This window comes from Hordeum vulgare, chromosome 2H, assembly GCF_904849725.1.
Source record: "Hordeum vulgare subsp. vulgare chromosome 2H, MorexV3_pseudomolecules_assembly, whole genome shotgun sequence".
NCBI classification, from domain to species: Eukaryota; Viridiplantae; Streptophyta; class Magnoliopsida; order Poales; family Poaceae; genus Hordeum; species Hordeum vulgare.
The window spans coordinates 51,134,468-51,157,397 of record NC_058519.1 but is presented as its reverse complement, the minus strand read 5'-3'; positions in this window follow the sequence as shown (position 1 = coordinate 51,157,397).

Below are 22,930 nucleotides of genomic sequence, written 5' to 3'. Positions count from 1 at the left end.
AAGGGATGTTCTAAGGAGATGAAATTGTGATTTCATGCTTGTGCCCTTGTTAAGAGGTATAAGACCTTCGACAAGATTCTTTGTCCACAAAGTTAACGAGAAAAGCTCAATCGTTGAGTGTGTGCTCAGATTGTCTGAGTACGACAATCGCTTGAATCAAGTGGGAGTTGATCTTCCAGATGAGAGAGTGATGGTTCTCCAAAGTCACTGCCACCAAGCTGTGAGAGCTTCATGATGAACTATAACATATCAAGGATAGATACAATGATCCTTGAGCGATTCGCGATGTTTGACACTATGAAAGTAGAAATCAAGAAGGAGCATCAATAGTTGATGGTTAGTAAAACCACTAAGTTTCAAGAAAGGCAAGGGCTAGAAGGGATACTTCGTGAAACGGAAAAAACAGTTGCTGCACTAATGAAGAGACCCAAGATTAAACCCAAACGCGAAACTAAGTACTTCTGTTATGAGGGGAACAGTCACCGAGGCGGAGCTACCCTAGATGCCTGGTGTCGTGGGTATAAGCCTGACAATAGATGTGTAGGGTACGAAAGGATGGGCAGAGCCTTAGCTACGGCGAGGTTGTATGAGTTCAGGCCCCTCTGCGGTGGAGGTAATAGCCCTACGTCTCAGTGATCAGGGAGCTTGTTGTCGAGTGGAATATAGAATACAGTGAATTGCTAACCCCTGCACCAGTGGGGGAGGGTGGCTTATATAGAGTGCGCTACCCTCCACAACGGTCCGGTGTACAGGGGTGGAGGAGTGGCGATTAAATGCCTACGTTACAGGTAACGTATGACTTAAATGCTAATAAAGTCACATGGAAACGTATGACCGTTTCCCTCCAGGGGGGTTACGATGCACAGAGTGGAATCCGGTCGGTTAGTTTGATATACTGCGAATGCTAGTCTCCGACTGGATGGTCGAGGACCTATTACCGACTGGACGATGGGAACTCCTTAGTTCAGTCGGAACTGACTAAGGGCCTTGTCCCTTATGAGGGGTAGTCCTTGGGTAGGACCTACAGGGCAGGCCTATGACCCTACCCTAGGACTATAACCCCATCATTAGTCCCCGAATGGATTGGGGTTGGAACGACGAAGCGATGCTTGAAGTTTGGATCCGACTGATACGGATGTAACTTTGGCGTTGCTTGCCTCGATCCATTTTATCTTTTCTGACCAATGATCCGAGTGGAAGTAGTTGCGAAACAAACTGTCGGAAACCGAGTGCTTCCGTGGCATCTTCTGATGTGACCAGTCAACTGAGAGCGGCGGATTTCCCGGGATCCTCAAATTTCGGTGATCGCGCGCTCAGCGGGGATGACGCCATCGGGCTCGAGTAGCGCCTGATGCGTCGATTCTCGCGCCTTCATCTTCTCCACTGATATCGCCGCGGTCGGTCGGTGGATAAGATTTCGGGGCCACTTGCCAGTGACCATGTCGGAACCTTACTTAAATCCCAGCAGCGAGGGTTTTTTCGTTACGCTCGCCGGACACCTCGCTTTTGCTCCGCTTCCTTCGGCATCTTATGCGCCTTCTAAGCTTCTTCCTTCCCCTTCTCCCTCGCGCATCCGCAACTTCTGCCATGACCAAGGGGCAGACTAGCAAGCTAGAGGCGCGGAAGAAGAGGGGGAAGGCGGCGGCTCCTGCGCGGAGGCAGCGAGCGGTACCGGCGGGGTGGATCCAGGGGGACTTCCTCCCCTCCACGGTGATGGAGGAGAGCTTGCTGGAGCTGGTGGAGCACGGGATGATCGCGCACAAGTCATGGAGGTTGCCGGAGGAGGGTGAGACCGAGCCGGTGCCCCGGGAGGGGGAGCGTGTCCTGCTGCTCAGCCACGTGCATCGAGGTTTCTCCCTGCCCCCACACCCTTTCTTCAAAGGCATAATGAACCACTTTGGGGCGCAACTCCACCACTTTCCCCCGAATGCCATCGCCCATCTCTCTGCTTTCATAGTCTTGTGCGAGTGCTTCATCGGTTGTCCTCCCCATTGGGGGCTTTTCAAACATATCTTCTCTGCTAGGTCCCAAACCATCAAACGACTTAATCAGTCGGATGATAAGACTCTCCTTCTCCAGCTCTGTGGGGGTTTAGGCTTCCAAAAGAAGAGCAAAAGTAATTATCCCGCTCTTCAGCTGAGTGAATCGGTTAGGAACTGGCAGTCGACATGGTTCTACTGCCAGGACGTCGCTTGCCCGAATGCCACGACATGGCTGCCTCCTTTTAGCTTAGATCGACCAGTTCTGCCTAAGCAGCTCGCGCTCACGAAGGCGGAGAAGATCCGTATCCAGCCCCTGGTCGACGCACTCGTCGCCAGAAAGGGAGTCACCGGCATAGATTTGCTGGAGGTTTTCCTCCACCGGCGCATCCAACCACTTCAGGCTCGAGACCACGCCATGTGGCATTACACGGGACCCAAAGACTCCACTCAGACCAACGTCGAGTGCGTGACTGGGGAGACAGTGGCGTCGTGGGTGCTCCAGATCACAGGCGCCTGCGAGAACCCCAGAGGGTCCCGGCGAGTGAAGGCTTTCCGCGCGGACAACCCTCCTACGAACGAGGTGAGTACAACTTGTCGAGCGCACATAACTGTCTTAGATTTATCGCTGTCTTGAATCGCCGTCTGACATCTGATGTCACCGACTGTATTTTATGCAGAAGTGGACCAACTGGTTCTCCCCTGTCTCGTACGGGAACCCGGCCGAGGAGGAGGAAGAGGGCAGCCAGGAGGGCAGCGTGGAGAGCTTCGAGTACGTCTCTGAAAGTGGGGAGACGAGGAGGAGTCTGGTGAAGAAGAGGAGGAAGACGAAGAGGAGGACTCGCCACCCCCGCCGCCAGAGCACCGAACCAAGCGCCGACATGAACCTGCAGCTCCCTCGGCCCTTCCAGCATCCTCGAGTGCTCCGCCAACTGCTCCCGTGGTCCCGAGTGCTCGGAGCGCCAAGAGGACCAGGGACGCTGCTGCCGAACCTGCGGGTCAGCCTTCCAAGGTGGCCAAGCCGAGCGGATCTAAACCTCGGAAGGCTTTGCCGCGGATGAGGGTCATCGTTCCCGTCACCTCAACGTAAGTGCATTGTTCTTCTAACTTCTTCTGATATTCGATTAAACTCCTGTTTGATGGTCGAATTAATTTCACTCGACAGGGTTGCCACCTCTGCCACCTCTCCGGCGCGCCAGGGGGATGATCCCATGGACACGGAGAATGTTGTCTCGTCCCAGCCAGGTGCGTCATAGCGATCCCGAGAGTTTATATTATTGCATCACGAATTCTGTCTTCGGTCTTGCCCTTTTTCCGTGATCTCACGCCGTTTGGTCGGGTTTCTCTCAGGGGCGATTTATGCGGATGAGGGTGACCAGGGAAGGTCTGAGCAAGCTGCGGTGCCTGTCCTTGAGGCTGCTCCGCCAGTTACTGCTCTCGCCGCGGACGTGCCGCCGACTGAGGCGATGCCGTCGACTGAAACGGCGCTGGTTGCTGCTGAATCGACTGGAGCGGGCCTTGGGATGCCGAAGGAGCCTTCAATGATGCCAGGCCTGTCGAACGTCGAGTACAACGTGCAGCACCTGTCGGAAGACCAGGTGGGAGCAACCAAGGGGGCCATGGTGCAGGCGGAGCTAATGGCGGGAGAAGCCAAGAAGGCGTACGACTCCATCACGTCCCTGTACCAGCGAAGCTTGGAACTGCGGGACGATATCCGAGTAAGTGGGCTAGTAAGTATTTACTTTTATCTTGTAACCCACTGGGTGTGTTCGGATATCGTATGATTTTTGCAATGGGTTCACTCTTAGTGAACCCAGTGGGTGTAGTCCCCGAGACTTCTATCGAGTGCTTGCACCGGCAGTTGTCTTTATACGCATTGTCTTTGACTTGATCAGATCACAAATTAATCTATTCGAATGCTGACAGTTGGGGCACTCGGAGTGTACCGACTGGATGAGTCCCCGGGAGTAATTTTACTCAGGTCGGGTAGTAGTAGCCTCACAGGCTTAGGTGTTGTCATGTAGCTCAATAGGGCGGACCTGTTTGAGTTTCATGCCAGTGGGGTCACTCTCAGTGAACCCACTAGGTGTAGTCCCCGAGACCGCTGTCGACTGCTTGCGTCGGCAGGGGTCTGAAGAACTTAGACTTCTTATTGTTGGATTTGGCTGATCGTCTCTTGGCGCTGGCTGGCAGAAAACTTGCGAGATGGGGACGGCGTACAAGACTCTCAGGGCTGAAAAGGTTCAGTTTGCTGGTGAGCTGGATGCGGCACTGGTTGCCATGGCTGGTATGAAGGATGTTCTGGTGGAACGAGAGAAGTCGTTGGAGCAGGCCCGTGAAGCAAACAAGGCACTGACTGCTGAAGTTGAGAAGATGAAGGCGCAAAGGTCTGATCTGATGGGGCAAATGAATGTGCTGAACAAGCGGTGTATAGCGTAGGAAAAATACGTCAGTGACTGGGCCCAGCAGATGATAACGCGTCTGGGTGGTAAGTCTTGTTTTTCCGAGTGCTTGTGGTATGTGTGTTACACTCGGCGCTTATTGTTTGCTTGTCCTGTGTTTGCAGATTTTTGCATGGACCCGGAGGCTGAAGCAGCTGACGTGGAGCGGTCGATTCGCGAGAACATTCCACTCGGCGAGGACGCCAATCGAGATCTGCTCCGAGCGCACATTCTCCTGGGCAAAGTTGGGCCTTTCATCGGTCGACTGAGAAAGTCGTCGGCCGGATCGACAAGGAGCTTTGGCCTGAAGACGAGTCTCGGCATGAGATGGAAGGCTTGATGACTCGGCTGGAGGAGGTCCCAAACCGAGTGCAGTCATGGAAGAAGTCTGCGGCTCGCTGTGGTGCAGACGTTGCGCTGTCCCTGGTCCGAGTGCATTGCAAGGAGGTGCGCGAAGAGAAGCTGAAAGCGTTGAAGGTCGCCAACACGAAGAAACTTCGATTCGAAGACTTCATGGAAACCTTCCTTGAGAGTGCCACCCGCATCGCCGATGGGATCGACCTAGACACATTCGTGGAGCCCTCTAGTCCTGGCGCCAATCCGGACGACGCTTAAGAAAACTTTTACCTCGGTATGTCGAGTGTTGGTTGTAAGAAACCTTGGCCACTTCTTTTGGCCATCACATTCTTGGTTCGGTGCGGGTAAGCTTGATCCGCACCGAGTCAACTATCCTTAGGTGAACTTCGAATTTAAATCAAATCTTTTGCTCTTTTGTTGCCAAAGAGTTGTTCACACCATTTTGGCTCAAGTTTTTGTTTGGATTTTCTTGTTGAAGCCAATGGCAAACATGCGGATCATGTAATTGTCAGTTTCCTTTACATTTGTGTGAGCCTCTCTGAGGGTCTGCCAAGTCGCCGAGTGGATCTGTAGGATATACTCGAGGGTAATAGAGTACTTAGGCGATTCATGATCGCGGTTAAGTCTTCGAGTGTGACGGATATGCCGCACTCGTAGCGAGTTGTTACTCATGTAATTGTCAGTTGTCTTGACATCCACATGAGCCTCAATGAGGGTCTGCTGAGTCGCCGAGTGGATCTGTAGGATACACTCGGAGGTAATAGCGTACTTAGGCGATTCATGATCGCGGCTAAGTCTTCGAGTGCGATGATCATGCCGCACTCGAAGCGAGTTGTTACTCATGTAATTCTCAGTTGTCTTGACATCCACATGAGCCTCATTGAGGGTCTGTTGAGTCCACGAGTGGATCTGTAGGATACACTCGGAGGTAATAGCGTACTTAGGCAATTCATGATCGCGGCTAAGTCTTCGAGTGCGACGATCATGCCGCACTCGAAGCGAGTTGTTACTCATGTAATTGTCAGTTGTCTTGACATCCACATGAGCCTCAATGAGGGTCTGCTGAGTCCCCGAGTGGATCTATAGGATATAGTCGCGGGAAGCTTTCCCATTTCAGCGATTCTTGATCGCAGTTAAGTCTTCGAGTGTGACAAGTAGTGCACGCTCGGAGAAAGTTATTACTTAGGCGATTCTTGATCGCAGCTAAGTCCCCGAGTGCGACGTTCAGTGCACACTCGCAGAAAGTTAGTACTTAGGCGATTCTTGATCGCAGCTAAGTCTCCGAGTGCGACGTTTAGTGCACACTCGGAGAAAGTTATTACTTAGGCGATTCTTGATCGCAGCTAAGTCTCCGAGTGCGACGTTTAGTGCACACTCGGAGAAAGTGAGTACTTAGGCGATTCTTGATCGCAGCTAAGTCCCCGAGTGCGACATTTAGTGCACACTCGGAGAAAGTGAGTACTTAGGCGATTCTTGATAGCAGCTAAGTCCCCGAGTGCGACGTTTAGTGCACACTCGGAGAAAGTGAGTACTTAGGCGATTCTTGATCGCAGCTAAGTCCCCGAGTGCGACGTTTAGTGCACACTCGGGGAAAGTGAGTACTTAGGCGATTCTTGATCGCAGCTAAGTCCCCGAATGCGACGTTTAGTGCACACTCGGAGAAAGTGAGTACTTAGGCGATTCTTGATCGCAGCTAAGTACCCGAGTGCGACGCTTAGTGCACACTCGGAGAAAGTGAGTACTTAGGCGATTCTTGATCGCAGCTAAGTCCCCGAGTGCGACGTTTAGTGCACACTCGGAGAAAGTTAGTACTTAGGCGATTCTGGATCGCAGCTAAGTCCCCGAGTGCGACGTTTAGTGCACACTCGGAGAAAGTTAGTACTTAGGAGATTCTGGATCGCAGCTAAGTCCCCGAGTGCGACGTTTAGTGCACACTCGGAGAAAGTTAGTACTTAGGTGATTCTGGATCGCAACTAAGTTTTTTTTTTGAGACCGGAGTCTGCGACCGCGGAAGAATTTTGGATCTGCAAAAGCTCAATCTGCTTTATATTATTTCACCAATGCTTGTTCTTTACATTGCTTCAGTCGACGGTCACGTGTAGAAGCGCTTCAGGAGATCTCCGTTCCATGCTCGCGGCTCGTCTGTCTCCCTGTCGATGTTGTAGAGTCTGTATGCTCCGTTGTTCAACACCTTGGAGATGATGAAGGGTCCTTCCCAGGGAGGAGCCAACTTGTGAGGTCTTTGCTGATCCACTCGGAGCACCAGGTCGCCTGCTTGGAACGTGCGACTCCTGACGTGTCGTGCGTGAAAACGCCGTAGATCTTGTTGATAAATGGTTGAGCGAGTCAGTGCCATCTCGCGCTCCTCCTCTAGAAGGTCCACTCCGTCTTGCCTTGCTTGCTCTGCTTCAGCTTCGGAGAAGAGTTCGACTCGTGGAGCATTGTGAAGCAAGTCACTCGGAAGGACTGCTTCTACTCCGTAAACGAGGAAGAACGGTGATCGCCCTGTAGATCTGTTCGGGGTTGTGCGAAGACCCCAAAGCACTGAAGGTAGCTCGGTGACCCATGCGCCAGCGGCATGTCCCACCTCTCGCAGGAGTCGGGGCTTCAAACCTTGCAGAATAAGTCCATTCGCCCGCTCTGCTTGTCCATTGGATTGAGGATGCGCCACGGATGCAAAATCCACTCGGATACCTTGGCTTGCACAGAAACCTTTGAATCTGTCCGAGTCAAAGTTTATCCCATTGTCCGTGATTATGCTGTGAGGTACACCGAATCTGGAGATGATGTCCCTGACAAACTTGATGGCTGTTAGGGCGTCGAGCTTCTTGATGGGCTTGGCTTCAATCCATTTTGTGAACTTGTCGATTGCCACCAACAAATGTGTGTATCCTCCTTGGCCTGTCCTGAATGGACCGACTGTATCTAATCCCCATACTGCAAACGGCCACACAAGAGGGATTGTCTTCAACGCAGATGTTGGCTTGTGGGACTTGTTGGAGTAGAACTGACAACCTTCACATCGGTCGACCATATCTTTAGCCATTTCGTTTGCCTGCAACCAGAAGAAACCAGCTCTGAATGCTTTGGCGACGATCGCTCTCGAAGAGGCGTGATGACCGCAGGTTCCCGAGTGAATATCTTCCAGGATTAACTGTCCCTCCTCTGGGAGATGCATCGTTGAAGAACGCCTGAAACGCTTTCCTTGTACAACTGACCATCAATGACAGTGAACGACTTCGACCTGCGGACTATCTGCCTGGCCTGGACTTCGTCTTCTGGTAATTCCTGCCTCAGGATATATGCAATGATCGGCACAGTCCAATCGGGGATGACAGCAAGAATCTCCATGATCAAATCAACCACAGCAGGTACGTCGATTTCAGTCGGATCTGTCGAACTCTTTGGTTGTACTGGTTCCTCTGTGAAAGGATCTTCTTTGACAGAGGGAAGGTGGAGGTGCTCGAGGCAGACGTCACTCGGGACTGGTTTCCGAGTGGATCCGAGTTTTGCCAACTCATCAGCTTCTTGGTTCTTTAGTCGCGGAACATGGTGGAGTTCTAGATCTTCAAACTTCTTCTCGAGCTTCCTCACTGCATTGCAGTATGTGGTCATGGTGGGGTTCCTGACGTCCCACTCTTTCATCACTTGATTAACCACCAAATCCGAATCGCCATAGACCATCAGGCGACGGACGCCGAGTGCGATGGCCATACGTAGTCCATAAAGGAGAGCTTCATACTCTGCCTCATTGTTGGAGGAATCAAAGTGTATCTGCAGCACATATTTGAGTTTGTCGCCCTTTGGCGATACGATCACAACGCCTGCGCCGGAGCCATTCAACATCTTGGACCCATCGAAGAACATTGTCCAATCAGCCGAGTAGATGTGGGTCGGTTGCTGCTGTTCTACCCATTCTGCTATGAAGTCAGCGAGGGCTTGAGAATTTATAGCTTTCTTGGCCTCGAACTTGATATCGCAGTACAACATCTCCATTGCCCACTTCGCCACTCGGCCTGATGCATCCCGATTGTGGAGGATTTCCGCCAACGGAGCATCAGAAACGACAGACACCGAGTGGTCTTGGAAATAATGGGCTACCTTCTTCGCAGTCATGTAAATCCCGTAGATAAGTTTTTGATAGTGGGGATACCTCTGCTTAGAAGGAGTCAGGACTTCGGAGACGTAATGCACTGGCCGCTGAACTTTGTATGCTTTGCCTTCTTCTTCTCGTTCGACTGTAAGAACAGTGCTGACGACTTGATTTGTAGCTGCGATATACAGAAGAAGAGGCTCTTTACTGAGCGGAGCAGTAAGAACCGGCTGGGTGGAAAGTAGGACTTTGAGGTCGTCGAATGCGACTTGGGCTTCGTCTGTCCACTCGAAAGTATGTGATTTCTTCATGAGTCGGTACAGAGGAAGTGCTTTCTCGCCGAGTCGACTGATGAACCTGCTCAAAGCCGCTAGCCAACCTGTGAGCCGTTGAACATCGTGTATTCTGACCGGCCTCTCCATTCGTACGATGGTCCCGATCTTTTCCGGGTCGACATCGATCCCTCGTTCGGAAACGAAGAAACCGAGTAACTTTCTGCTGGGAACGCCGAATGAACATTTGGCGGGGTTGAGCTTGATATCGTACCTACGAAGGTTGGCGAATGTTTCTGCCAAGTCAGTCAGCAGGTCGGAACCTTTGCGTGACTTGACTACGATATCATCCATATATGCCTCCACATTCCAACCGATCTGGTCGAGGAGACATTTTTGGATCATGCGCATAAAGGTAGCTCCTGCATTCTTCAAACCGAATGGCATAGTGATGTAGCAGAAGCACCCGAATGGGGTGATGAAGTCTGTTTTTAATTCATCGGGGCCATACAGATGGATCTGATGATAGCCCGAGTAGGCATCAAGAAATGACAAACGCTCGCAACCCGCAGTCGAATCGACGATTTGATCGATGCCGGGGAGCGGAAAATGGTCTTTTGGGCAGACCTTATTGAGGTGCTTGAAGTCGATGCACATTCGGATAGACTTGTCCTTCTTGGGAACCATGACAACATTGGCGAGCCACTCGGAGTGGTGAACCTCGCGAATGAAGTTGGCTGCCAAAAGCTTGGCTACCTCTTCTCCGATTGCCTTCCTCTTATGCGCGGGGGACCGACGCAGGCATTCTCGGATAGGCCGAGCAATGGGATCCACATGCAGTCGGTGCTCAGCCAACTCCCTGGGTACGCCTGGCATGTCAGAGGGTTTCCATGTGAAGATGTCCTAGTTCTCATGGAGGAATTGGGTGAGCTCGGCTTCCTATTTAGGATCGAGGGTGGTGGAGATGTTCGTCGGGGCAGCAGTGTCGTGCGTCGGGTGGATGCTGACCTTCTTCGTCTCTCCCGCCGACTGGAATGCAGATTCCGAAGCTGGCTTCTTCGAACGCATCAAGTCAGCGGGGTCGACTGTTTTCTTGTACTCGTCAAGCTCGAGGACGGCCATCTGCTGGTCGGCGATTCTTGATCCTTGCTACAGACACTCTTCGACCCGCTGTCGATTGCCGGTGATGGTGATCACACCTTTCGGGCCTGGCATCTTCAGCTTCAGGTATACGTAACACGGACGGGCCATGAAACGCGCATACGCTGGGCGGCCCACAATTGTGTGGTAAGCGCTCTGGAAGTCCACCACTTCGAACGTCAGCTTTTCCTTGCGGAAGTTCTTGTCGGAGCCGAAAACGACGTCCAACGCGATCTGGCCGAGTGACTTGGCCTTTCGTCCAGGGACGACTCCATGGAACTGCATGCTGCTCTCGCTGAGTTTGGACATCGGAATGTCCATCCCCTTGAGAGTGTCGGCGTACATGATGTTCAAGCCACCGCCGCCGTCCATGAGGACTTTGCGCAGTCGGACTCCCTCCACCACCGGGTCGACGACCAGAGCCTGTCTCCCTGGGGTGGGTACGTGTGCTGGATGATCCGACTGGTCAAAGGTGATCGCAGTCTGAGACCATTTGAGGAACTTGGGGTTGGTAGGGGTGGCCATGTTCACCTCCCTGTTCACCAGCTTCAGTCGACTCTTGCTCTCAACGTCAGCCAAAAGCATCAGTGTTGCATGGACTTGGGGGAACGGATCCTCCTTCTCCTCCTCATCCTGTTCATGGAGATGTCGCCTGTTCGGCCGAACTTCAGGTACAGATCCCTGTACCGCACACCTGCCTTGAAGGCGCAGACTGCTTGATGCTCTGTGACGTTCTCCACCGTGTGGTAGAGAGTTGTCCAACGCTGAATGAAATCACGCAGGGGCTCATTCTGCTTCTGGACGCAGTGCTGGAGCTCCACGAGGCCAGCATGGCGCTTGCACGTCCCTTCGAAGGTCCTGATGAACACTCGGGCCAGATCTGCCTAGATGTAGATGCTTGAGGGGGCCAACTGGTTCAGCCACGCTCGCGCCGAGCCGTCGAGCATCAGAGGGAGGTTCTTCATGGCGACATGGTCGTCTCCTCCTCCGATCTGGACTGCCACTCGGTAATCATCCAGCCACGTTTCTGGCTTGGACTCTCCTATAAACCTGCTAATTCCCGCCGCCAATCGGAAGTTGGGAGGGATGTCAGCCGAACGGATGGCTCAACTGAAACACTCGGGACCAGAAACGATGGTCCTGCTTCCACTCAGACGGTCAATATCGTAACCATCGCGGTGGGCTCGGCCCCTGTCGACCCTCCGCTGGGCGATATGCCCTTTCGCGTCGGGCCTTGGGTCGTAAGTGCCACCGACTGAACGCCGATCATCAAGATGTCGGGGCCCGTAGGGCCCACCCCGCGGAGGGGTGCGTGAACGACGACGATCTTCGGGATTTATGGAACGACTGCCTCCTCTGTGTCGCTGATGAGAACCAGGGCTATGAACTGACCGATGCGTATTCGCATGAACAGAACTATTGTAGATCTTGTTGTGCGACTGGGAGACCGCCGAATTTTGCTGCTGCGCCGTGTGCAACAGGGCGCGGATTTGCTCGATCCCCCCGCCAGCCTCTGAATCAGTCGGCTGAAGGGAATCGGCTATCTTGGCAGCCGCAGCCAAGTTGAGGAGGGGTGTGCGGAACAGCTCCACATTGCTCCGCCGAGTGTGCCGACCGGCAGAAAGGCGAGGCGGACGACGCACGCCGGACGCTTCACCGATCTCGTGCTCGTTCCGGCCAGCTTGACGGGGATCTTCGTGGGAGTTGGCCATGTGTACTTCTGCTGCAGGCCCGCGACCCGCGTACTCGGAAGGAAACTCAGTCGAAACCGAGTCCGAGCGCTGGGACGGCAGGGCAACCACAACTGACTCTAGAACCGGAGCCGACTGCTGGAGAAGATGAATGCCGCGGGCGCCGGCACGGAAGTGCGTAGCCCCGCGGCGGGGAAGCGCCTCGACATCGAGAGGGGCGTCCCGAAGCCATGCCGAATCGTTGACGATTAAGGAGAGTGCGCCGAAGAATATCTCGTGACCCATGCTCGAATCTCCACCGGACGACATGACGAAATGATGAAGTCGCAAACTCGCCGGAAGTCGCTTAGACGCCTACCCCACGGTGGGCGCCAACTGTCGTGGGTATAAGCCTGACAGTAGATGTGTAGAGTACGAAAGGATGGGCAGAGACTTAGCTACGGCGAGGTTGTATGAGTTCAGGCCCCTCTGCGGTGGAGGTAATAGCCCTACGTCTCAGTGCTCAAGGAGCTTGTTGTCGAGTGGAATATAGAATACAGTGAATTGCTAACCCCCGCACCAATGGGGGAGGGTGGCTTATATAGAGTGCGCTGCCCTCCACAACGGTCCGGTGTACAGGGGTGGAGGAGTGGCGATTAAATGCCTACATTACAGGTAACGTACGACTTAAATGCTAATAAAGGCACATGGAAACGTATGACCGTTTCCCTCCAGGGGGCTTACGATGCACAGAGTGGAATCCAGTCGGTTAGTTTGATATACTCCGAATGCTAGTCTCCGACTGGATGGTCGAGGACCTGTTACCGACTAGACGATGGGAACTCCTTAGTTCAGTCGGAACTGACTAAGGGCCTTGTCCCTTATGAGGGGTAGTCCTTGGGTAGGACCTACAGGGCAGGCCTATGACCCTACCCTAGGACTATAACCCCATCACCTGGTAGATAAGAAGGCTGGCAAAGTCGAAAGAAGTATATTTGATATACATGATGTTGTTGTGTACTTTACTAGTACTCCTAGTAGTGCGAGGGTATTGGATACCGGTTCGGTTGCTAAGTGATTAGTAACACGAAATGAAAGCTACGGAATAAACGGAGACTAGCTAAAGGCGAGGTGACGATACGTGTTGGAAGTGTTTCCAAGGCTGATATGATCAAACGTCGCACGCTCCCTCTACAATCGGGATTGGTGTTAAAACCTAAATAATTGTTATTTGGTGCTTGTGTTAAGCATGAACATGATTGGATCGTGTTTATTGCAATACGATTATTTATTTAAAGAGAATAATGGTTACTTTGTTTGCTTGAAATAATCACCTTCAATTGTTTATTGAATCTCGATCGTAGTGTTACACATGTTCATGATATTGGTGCCAAAAGATACAAGGTAATGATGATAGTACCACTTACTTGTGGCACTACCTCTTGAGTCGTGTTGGTATAAATTGCATGAAGAGGCTCTATACTGATGGATGTTTATACTCACTTGATTTTGAATCACTTGTGACATGCAAATCATACCACATGAGCAAGGCCTTGTTTTCATTGAGATGAGACAAGATAGTAACTTGTTGGAAGTAATACATTTTGATGTATGCAGTCCAATGGGTGCTGAGGCGCGTAGTGGATATCATTATCTTCTTACTTCAATGACTATTTGAGTAGATATTGGAGTATTTACTTAATGAATCACAAGTCTGAAATATTGAAAAGTTCAATTCTGTTTCAGAGTGAAGTTCATCGTAACAAGAGGATAAACTGTCTACGATATGATCATAGAGATGAATATCTGAGTTACGAGTTTTTGTACGCAGTTAAGACAATGTGGATATTGTTTCGCAGTTCATGCCACCTGGAACACCATAGTGTGATGATGTGTCTGAACGTCATAGCCACGCCATATTTGGTATGGTGCATACTATGATGTCTCTTATCGAATTACCACTGTCGTTTATGGGTTATGCATTAGAGACAACCGCATTCACTTTAAATAGGGCACCGCGTATTTCCATTGAGATGATACAGTATAGACTGAGGTTTAATCTGTCGTTTCTTGAAAGTTTGGGGCTGCGATGCTTATGTGAAAAAGGTTTCAGTCTGATAAGCTCGAACCCAAAGCGGATGAAAGCATCTTCATAGGATATCCAAAACAGTTGGATGCATCTCCTATGTGAGATCCGGAAGTAAAGTGTTTGTTTCTAGAAATGGATCCTTTCTCGAGGAAAGGTTTCTCTCGAAAGAATTGAGTGGGAGAGTGGTGGAACTTGATGAGGTTATTGAACCGTCACTTCAATCAGTGTGTAGCAGGGTGCAGGAAGTTGTTCCTATGGCGCCTACACCAATTGAAGTGGAAGCTGATGATAGTGATCATTGGAGCTTCGGATCAAGCTACTACAAACCTCGTAGGTTGTCAAAGGTCGTGTACTACTACAGAGTGGTAGGGTAACCCTGTCTTGGAGGTCATGTTGTTGAGCAACAATGAACCTACGAATTATGGAGAAGCAATGGTGAGCCCAGATTCCGACAAATGGCTGGAGGCCATGAAATCCGAGAGAGGATCCATGTATAAAACAAAGTGTAGACTTTGGAAGAACTACTTGATGGTAGTAAGACTATTAAGTAAAGATGGATCTTTAAAAGGAAGACAGACGATGATGGTGACAAGTCACTATTAAGAAAAGCTCGACTTGTCGCAAAGATGTTTTCGACAAGATCAAAGAGTTGACTATGATGTGACTTTCTAACTCGCAGCGATGCTAAAAGTCTGTTGGAATTATGTTAGTAGTTGCTGCATTATTTGTGAAATATTACACATAGGAAGTCAAAACAATGTTTCCTCGACGGTTTCCTTGAGGAAAGATTGTATGTGATACAATCAGAATGTTTTGTCGATCCTAAGGATACTAACAAGTATGCAAGCTCCAGCGATCCTTCAATGGACTGGTGCAAGCATCTCGGAGTTGGAATATACACTTTGATGATATGATCAAAGATTTTGGGTTTATACAAGGTTTGTGAGAAACTTGTATTTCCAAAGAAGTGAGTGGGAGCACTATATAATTTCTCATAAGTATATGTGGTTGACATGTTGTGGATCAGAAGTAATGTAGAATTTCTGTAAAGCATAAAAGGTTATTTGAAAGGAGTTTTTCAAAGGAATACCTGGATTGAGCTACTTGAACGTTGAGCACCAAGATCTATGGAGATAGATCGAAACACTTAATAGAAGTTTCAACAAGATGCATGCCTTGACAAGTTTTTGAAGGAGTTCAAAATAGATCAGCAAAGAAGGAGTTCTTGATTGTGCTGTAAGGTGTGAATTTGAGTAGGACTCAAAACCCGACCACAGCAGAATAAGGAGAATAGATGAAGGTTGTCTTCTATGCCTTGGCAGTAGACTCTAAAGTATGCCATGCTGAGTACCGCACCTGATGTGTGCCTTGCCTCAAGTCTATTGAGAGGTACAGAGAGTGATCCATGATTGAATCACTAGCAGCGGTCAAAGTTATCCTTAGTAACTAATGGACTAAGGAATGTTTCTCGATTATGGAGGTGGTTAAAGAGTTCGTCGTAAAGGGTTACGTCGATGCAAACTTTGACACTAATCCGAATAACTATGAGTAGTAAAACGGATTCGTATAGTAGAGTAGATATTTGGAGTATTTCCAAATAGCACGTAGTAGCAACATCTATAAGATGACATAAAGATTTGTAAAGCACACACGGATCTGAAAGTTTCAGAAGCGTTGACTAAAACCTCTCTCACGAGCAAGACGTGATCAGACCCGAGAACTATATGGGTGTTGGATTCGTTGAAATCACATGGTGATGTGAACTAGATTATTGACTCTAGTGCAAGTGGGAGACTGTTGGAAATATGCCCTAGAGGCAATAATAAATTAGTTATTATTATATTTCTTTGTTCATGATAATCGTTTATTATCCATGCTATAATTGTATTGATTGGAAACACAATACTTGTGTGGATACTTAGGCAAAACACTGTCCCTAGTAAGCCTCTAGTTGACTAGCACGTTGATCAAAGATGGTCAAGGTTTCCTAACCATAGGCAAGTGTTGTCACTTGATAACGGGATCACATCATTAGGAGAATCATGTGATGGACTAGACCCAAACTAATAGACATAGCATGTTGATCGTGTCATTTTGTTGCTACTGCTTTCTGCGTGTCAAGTATTGATTCCTATGACCATGAGATCATATAACTCACTGACACCAGAGGAATGCTTTGTGTGTATCAAACATCGCAACGTAACTGGGTGACTATAAAGATGCTCTACAGGTATCTCCGAAGGTGTCCGTTCAGTTAGTATGGATCGAGACTGGGATTTGTCACTCCATGTGATGGAGAGGTATATTAGGGACCACTCGGTAATACAACATCACACACAAGCCTTGCAAGCAATGTGACTTAGTGTATGCCACGGGATCTTGTATTACGGAACAAGTAAAGAGACTTGCCGGTAAATGATATTGAAATATGTATGCGGATACCGACGATCAAATCTCGGGCAAGTAACATACCGAAGGACAAAGGGAATGATATACGGGATTATATGAATCCTTGGCACTGAGGTTCAAACGATAAGATCTTCGTAGAATATCTAGGATCCAATATGGGCATCCAGGTCCCGCTACTGGATATTGACCGAGGAGTCCCTCGGGTCATGTCTACATAGTTCTCGAACCGGCAGGGTCTGCACACTTAAGGTTCGACGTTGCTTTATGCGTATTTGAGTTATATGGTTGGTTACCGAATGTTGTTCGGAGTCCTAGATGAGATCACGGATGTCATGAGGGTTTACGGAATGGTCCGGAGACGAATATTGATATATAGGATGACCTCATTTGATTACCGGAAAGTTTTCGGCATTACTGGGAATGTACCGGGAGTGACGAATGGGTTCCGGATGTTCACCTGGAGGGGCCAGCCCACCCGGGGGAAGCCCATAGGCCTTGGGGGTGCCACACCAGCCCTTAGTGGTCTGGTGGGACAGCCCAAGAAGCCCTATGCGCAGGAGAAAGAAAAATCAAAGGGAAAATAAAAAAAGGCGGAAGTGGGAAAGTGGAGAAGGACTCCACCTTGCAATCCTAGTTGGACTAGGATTGGAAGGGGATGATTCTCCCCCTTGCTTCGGCCGAACCCCTTGGGGCTCCTTGAGCCCCAAGGCAAGGCCCCTCCCCTCCCACCTATATATACGGAGGTTTTAGGGCTGATTTGAGACAACTTTTCCACGGCAGCCCGACCACATACCTCCACGGTTTCTCCTCTAGATCGCGTTTCCGCGGAGCTCGGGCGGAGCCCTGCTGAGATTAGATCACCACCAACCTCCGGAGCACCGTCACGCTGCCGGAGAAGTCATCTACCTCTCCGTCTCTCTTGCTGGATCAAGAAGGCCGAGATCATCATCGAGCTGTACGTGTGCTGAACGCGGAGGTGCCGTCCGTTCGGCACTAGATCGGAGCGGATCGTGGGACGGATCGCGGGACGGTTCGTGGGATAGTTCGCGGGGCGGATCGAGGGACGTGAGGACGTTCCACTACATCAACCGCGTTTCTTAACGCTTCTGCTGTGCGATCTACAAGGGTACGTAGATCAGAAATCCCCTCTCGTAGATGGACATCACCATGGTAGGTCTTCGTGCGCATAGGAAATTTTTTGTTTCCCATGCGACGTTCCCCAATAGTTCCTGGATGCAAACGAAGGCCTCAGGGGGTCGTACCACTACTTACACTACACAAGACTGGACGGATCCCGAAGCGGATCGGGGCGGCCGGAGCTGGGGAAGAAGGCCCCTCGAGGACCCCTTCCTGGATCGGCCGGTTCCTAGAGGTGGAGATGGAGAGAGGGGAAGAGCTGGACGAGGTCGGAAGCACTGTAGGAGAGCTGTATTTATAGGCGCCGCAAGACGAGCTACGACATTAACTTCGGCGAGTGATTCCGACGATTGAGGAGCTTGGAAAGGAGGTTAGGTGGCTAGGATCGAACCTAATCACCACAGGGGCTCCATTTTTGACCAGAGAGAGGTTGGTCATCGACCGTGGCAACACGGCGACGATGCGGCCATTGCTGCGCACTGCGACTGCAGAACCCGTGCTTTGAGCTGCACGGTGCGTGGCGACGGCCTTCGCGGAGCACACTGTCGAGGAGGGGCACGCGTCGACAGTAGGAGCAAGGGACGGTGCCGGGCGGCGCGGGATCGAAGCACGGAGTTGTTGCAGCTATTGCTGAGCCGCTGCCAGAGCTTTGGCCAGCTCTGTCGGTGAGCTACCGATGAGGGGAAGAGGCCAAGCTGCGGGCGACATAGCGGATATGATCAAGGCACAAGAGCAATGACCATTGCGCTGCTACTTGCGAGATTGGCAACGGGGGAAGGAGCGACGCTCTATCTGAAAGTTGGTCTGAAATTAATTCAGACAGTTTCAGACAGGTGCAACTGAGGTGCTCGACAGAAAGAAAATCATATCTATAAAAAGAATTTGAAGCTGAATTTTTGAGGGGAGCAACTCTCATTGGAAGAAATGATGCTCCAAAAATTTTCAATTTTTTTGGTGGAGTTTAAGGCAGGCTTGAATCAAAAATGAGTTTCTCGGGTCAAACTTCAGTCAAACCAAATTTGAATTTTTCAAACTTGAGAACCCAAAGTTTTTGCTGGAATAGATTGAGGATACTAAGGACTACAAACTGCCAAAGATTGGGGTCAAGATTCCAAAGGAAAAAGAAGGTTCCTTTGAAAAATTCTTGGAGCTCAAACTGATTATAGAAAATCCCATTTTAATAATTAAAATAATTGGGGGTGATCCATCCCTTCTAAACTTTTGGAAAACATTAAAAATCAAATCTTAGGGCTAGGAGAGAAAAAATATATTCAAAAGAGAATGTGGTGATTAATTATTTTTGAAGAATTAATAAATAGGCTTATGAAAGAAATCCAAATTAAGAATAAAAGAAATCCAAATTGAGAATAAAAGAAATATTCTTTTAACCATTTCATTTTTGAGAAAGGGCCAAGAGGATATTTCTGAATTTGTTTGGTGGAGAAGAAGCTCAATTTTTTTTCTCTCATGGAGATTAGCAAGAAAATTTCAAAGTTGTTGTTAAGTCAAAAATTTAAATTCCAAGGAAATCAAGGAAATAAAAGTTGAAAAATCTTGGGTGTTACAACACCTACCCCCCTTAAGAAAAATCTCGTCCCCGAGATTTAAGCCATTCCTCAAGAAGATGTGGTTGCTCTTTCTGCAGGTAATCCTCTCTTTCCTATGTGGCCTCATCCTCTGAGTGGTTGCTCCGCTGTACTCTGAATAGCTTGGTGACCTTCTATCGAGTCCTTCTTTCTGATTCCTCTAATATCCTCACGGGGTGTTCCTGATAGGATAGGTCTGGTTGCACTTCTATGTTGTCATGAGCTACTTGTTGCTCGGGGTTCCTCACACACTTCCTTAGCTGAGGGATGTGGAACACATCATGTACATCTGACAATTCTGCTGGTAGGTCTAGCTGATAGGCAACTTGTCCTTTACGAGAAATTATGCGAAATGGTCCGATGAAACGAGGTGCAAGCTTGACTTTGAATCTCTATAGTCCTCTCATGGGTGATACCTTAAGATATACATAATCATTGGGGTTAAAACGGACATCCCGATGTTTTTGATCGTAGTAGCTTTTCTGACGGCTTTGTGCTGTCTTTAGTTTCTCTCTTATGACTTTCACCTTGTCCTCGGCCTCCTGGAGAAACAGTGGTCTGAAGATGTGGCTATCTCCAGTCTTTGACCAATTTAGAGGGGTACGACATCGTCTTGCATATAAAGCTTCGAAAGGCGACATCTCCAAACTTGCTTGATAACTCTTGTTGTAAGAAAACTCGGCGTAGGGCAAACTGTCTTCCCAACTATTCCCATATGTGAGTACACAAGCCCTGAGCATGTCTTCAAGGATCTGGTTTATACGTTCGGTTTGTCCTCCCGCTCGAGGGTGATAGGCTGTGCTGAATACTAGCTGTGTTCCCAAGGCTTATTGCAGACAATCCCAAAATCTTGAGGTAAACTGGGTGCCTCTATCGGATACGATAGTCTTGGGGTACTCCGCATAGACACACAATGCGGGCGAGGTATAGTCTTGCTAGCTTCTGGGTGGAGTATGTGGCCTTGACTGGTATAAAGTGAGCCACTTTTGTGAGTCGATCAGTAATCACCCATATGGCGTCATGTCCGTGTCACGACCGGGGTAGTCCGGCAATAAAATCCATTCCTACTTCATCCCATTTCCATTCAGGTACCTTCATAGGTTGTAGTAGCCCTGCTGGCTTCTGATGTTCTGCCTTGATTTGTTGACACGAGTCACAACGAGCGATGAAGGACGAAATATCTCTCTTCATTCTGTGCTGCCAATATTTTTCCTGGAGGTCCTTGAACATCTTTGTGCCTCCGGGGTGAATAGAATAGGGCACATCGTTGGCTTCCTCCATGATTTGAGTTTTGAGGTTCACTTGGTCTGGTACGCATAGTCGTTTTCCGTACCATAGAATCCCTTGCTCATCAATAATAAACTCGGGGGACTTCCCGAGGTCCATCTTTTTCTTTATGCCCTCAATGCTGGGGTGACCTTTCTGAGCTTCCTTGATATTCCCGTCCAAGGTGGGTTGTAATTCAAGTTGTGCCACTGTACCATCTGGAACGAGGAGCAGGTTTAGCAGAGCGAACTCTTTTGCAAGCTCAGGTCTCATCTTTGGCACGAGTTTCTTGCCTGAGGCAGGGTTCCGACTGAGAGCATCTGCTACTACGTTAGCCTTACCCGGGTGGTAATGAATGCCCATGTCATAATCCTTAATTAATTCCAACCATCGTCGTTGTCGTAGGTTGAGATCCGACTGTGTGAAAATATACTTGAGGCTCTTATGATCCGTGTATATTTCACAATGATTACCAAGAAGAAAGTGTCTCCATTCCTTGAGAGCATGAATCACAGCGGCCAACTCCAAATCGTGAGTAGGGTAGTTCTCTTCGTGACGTCAGAGTTGTCGTGAGGCATAAGCCACTACCTTTCTATCTTGCATGAGTACGCATTCGAGGCCTTTTCTGGAGGCATCACAGTATATTTCAAAATCCTTGTTTAAGCCGGACACGATTAGTACTGGGCCTGTAGTCAACCTTTTCTTCAATTCCTGGAAACTTTTCTCACAAGCTTCGGTACATTCAAATTTCTTTTCTTTCTTGAGTAAGTGGGTCATAGGTCGTGCAATAGTAGATTTTTTTCCAATGAACCTCCGGTAATATCCTGCTAATCCGAGGAAACTCCGAATGTCTGTCACAATAGCTGGTTGGGTCCATTCGCTTACGACCTTGACTTTTTCTGGATCCACGGCTATTCCTTCTTGTGTCATGACGTGTCCCAAAAATCCGACCTGTTTAAGCTAAAATTCACACTTGCTGAATTTTGCGTATAGTTGATGCTCGCGGAGTTATCCCAACACAATCCTCAGGTGTTCCGCATGCTTTTCGGGATTTTCGGAGTAGACAAGTATGTCATCGATGAAGACTACAACGAACTTAGCCATATATTTCATGAATACTTTATTCATCAGATGCATGAAGTAAGCTGGTGCATAGGTTAGCCTGAAAGGCATGACTGTAAACTCGCACAGTCCATATCTTGAGGTAAAGGTGTTGGGGAACGTTGCATGGGAAACAAAAATTTTCCTACGCACACGAAGACCTATCATGGTGATGTTCATCTACGAGAGGGAGATCGGATCCACATACCCTTGTAGATCGCTAAGGGGAAGCGTTAAGAAACACAGTTGATGTAGTGGTAGAACTTCGTGATTCAAATCACCATCGTCCCACGATCCGTTTCGATCTAGCGCCGAACGGACGGCACCTCCGCGTTCATCACACGTACAGCTCGATGACGATCTCCCTCTTCTTGATCCAGCAAGAGAGATACGGAATTAGATGAATTCTCCGGCAGCGTGACGGCGCGCCGGTGGTGGTGATGATCTACTCCTAGAGGGCTCCGCCTGACATCCGGAGAAATCCGATCTAGAGGAAGAACTATGTGGTATTGGTTTGAGTTGCACGTGGCAAAGTTGTTTCTCAAAAGCCCTAAAACCACCAATATATATAGGAGGAGGGGACATGCTAGCCTTGGGGATCAAGGTATCCCCAAGGGCGCCGGCCGATGGGAGGAGGTGGACTCCCACCCCAATTTGGTTTGGGGGAAGGAGTCCACTCCTTGCTTCCCACCTCCCTCTTTCCTTGTTTTTTCTTTTCCTTTGATTTTTTCTCCTTGTGGCGCCATAGCCCAATTGGGCTGGCCTCACCAGCCCACTAAGGGCTGGTGCTCCACCCTAGGGTTACTAGGCTCACTCCCGGGGGGGGGGGGGACCCTCCCGGTGAATGCCCGGAACCCATTCGTCACTCCCGGTAATGCCCGAAATCTTTCCGGTGACCAAATGAAACCATCCTATATATCAATCTTCGTTTCCGTACCATTCCTGAAACCCTCAGGACGTCCTTGATCTCATCCGGGACTCCGAACAACCTTCGGTCACCAACACATACAACTCAACTATACTGAAACATCATCGAACCTTAATTGTGCAGACCCTGTGGGTTCGAGAACAATGCAGACATGACCCGAGGCACTACCCAGTCAATATCCAATAGCGGAACCTGGATGTCCATATTGGATCCTACATATTCTACGAAGATCTTATCGGTTGAACCTCTGCGCGAAGGATTCATATAATCCCGTATAACATTCCCTTTGTCCTTCGTTATGTTACTTGCCCAAGATTTGATCGTCGGTATCTCTATACCTATTTCAATCTCGTTACCGGCAAGTCTCTTTACTCGTTCCATAATACAAGATCCCGTGACTAACACTTGAGTCACATTGCTTGCAAGGCTTATATGTGATGTTGTATTACCGAGTGGGCCCCG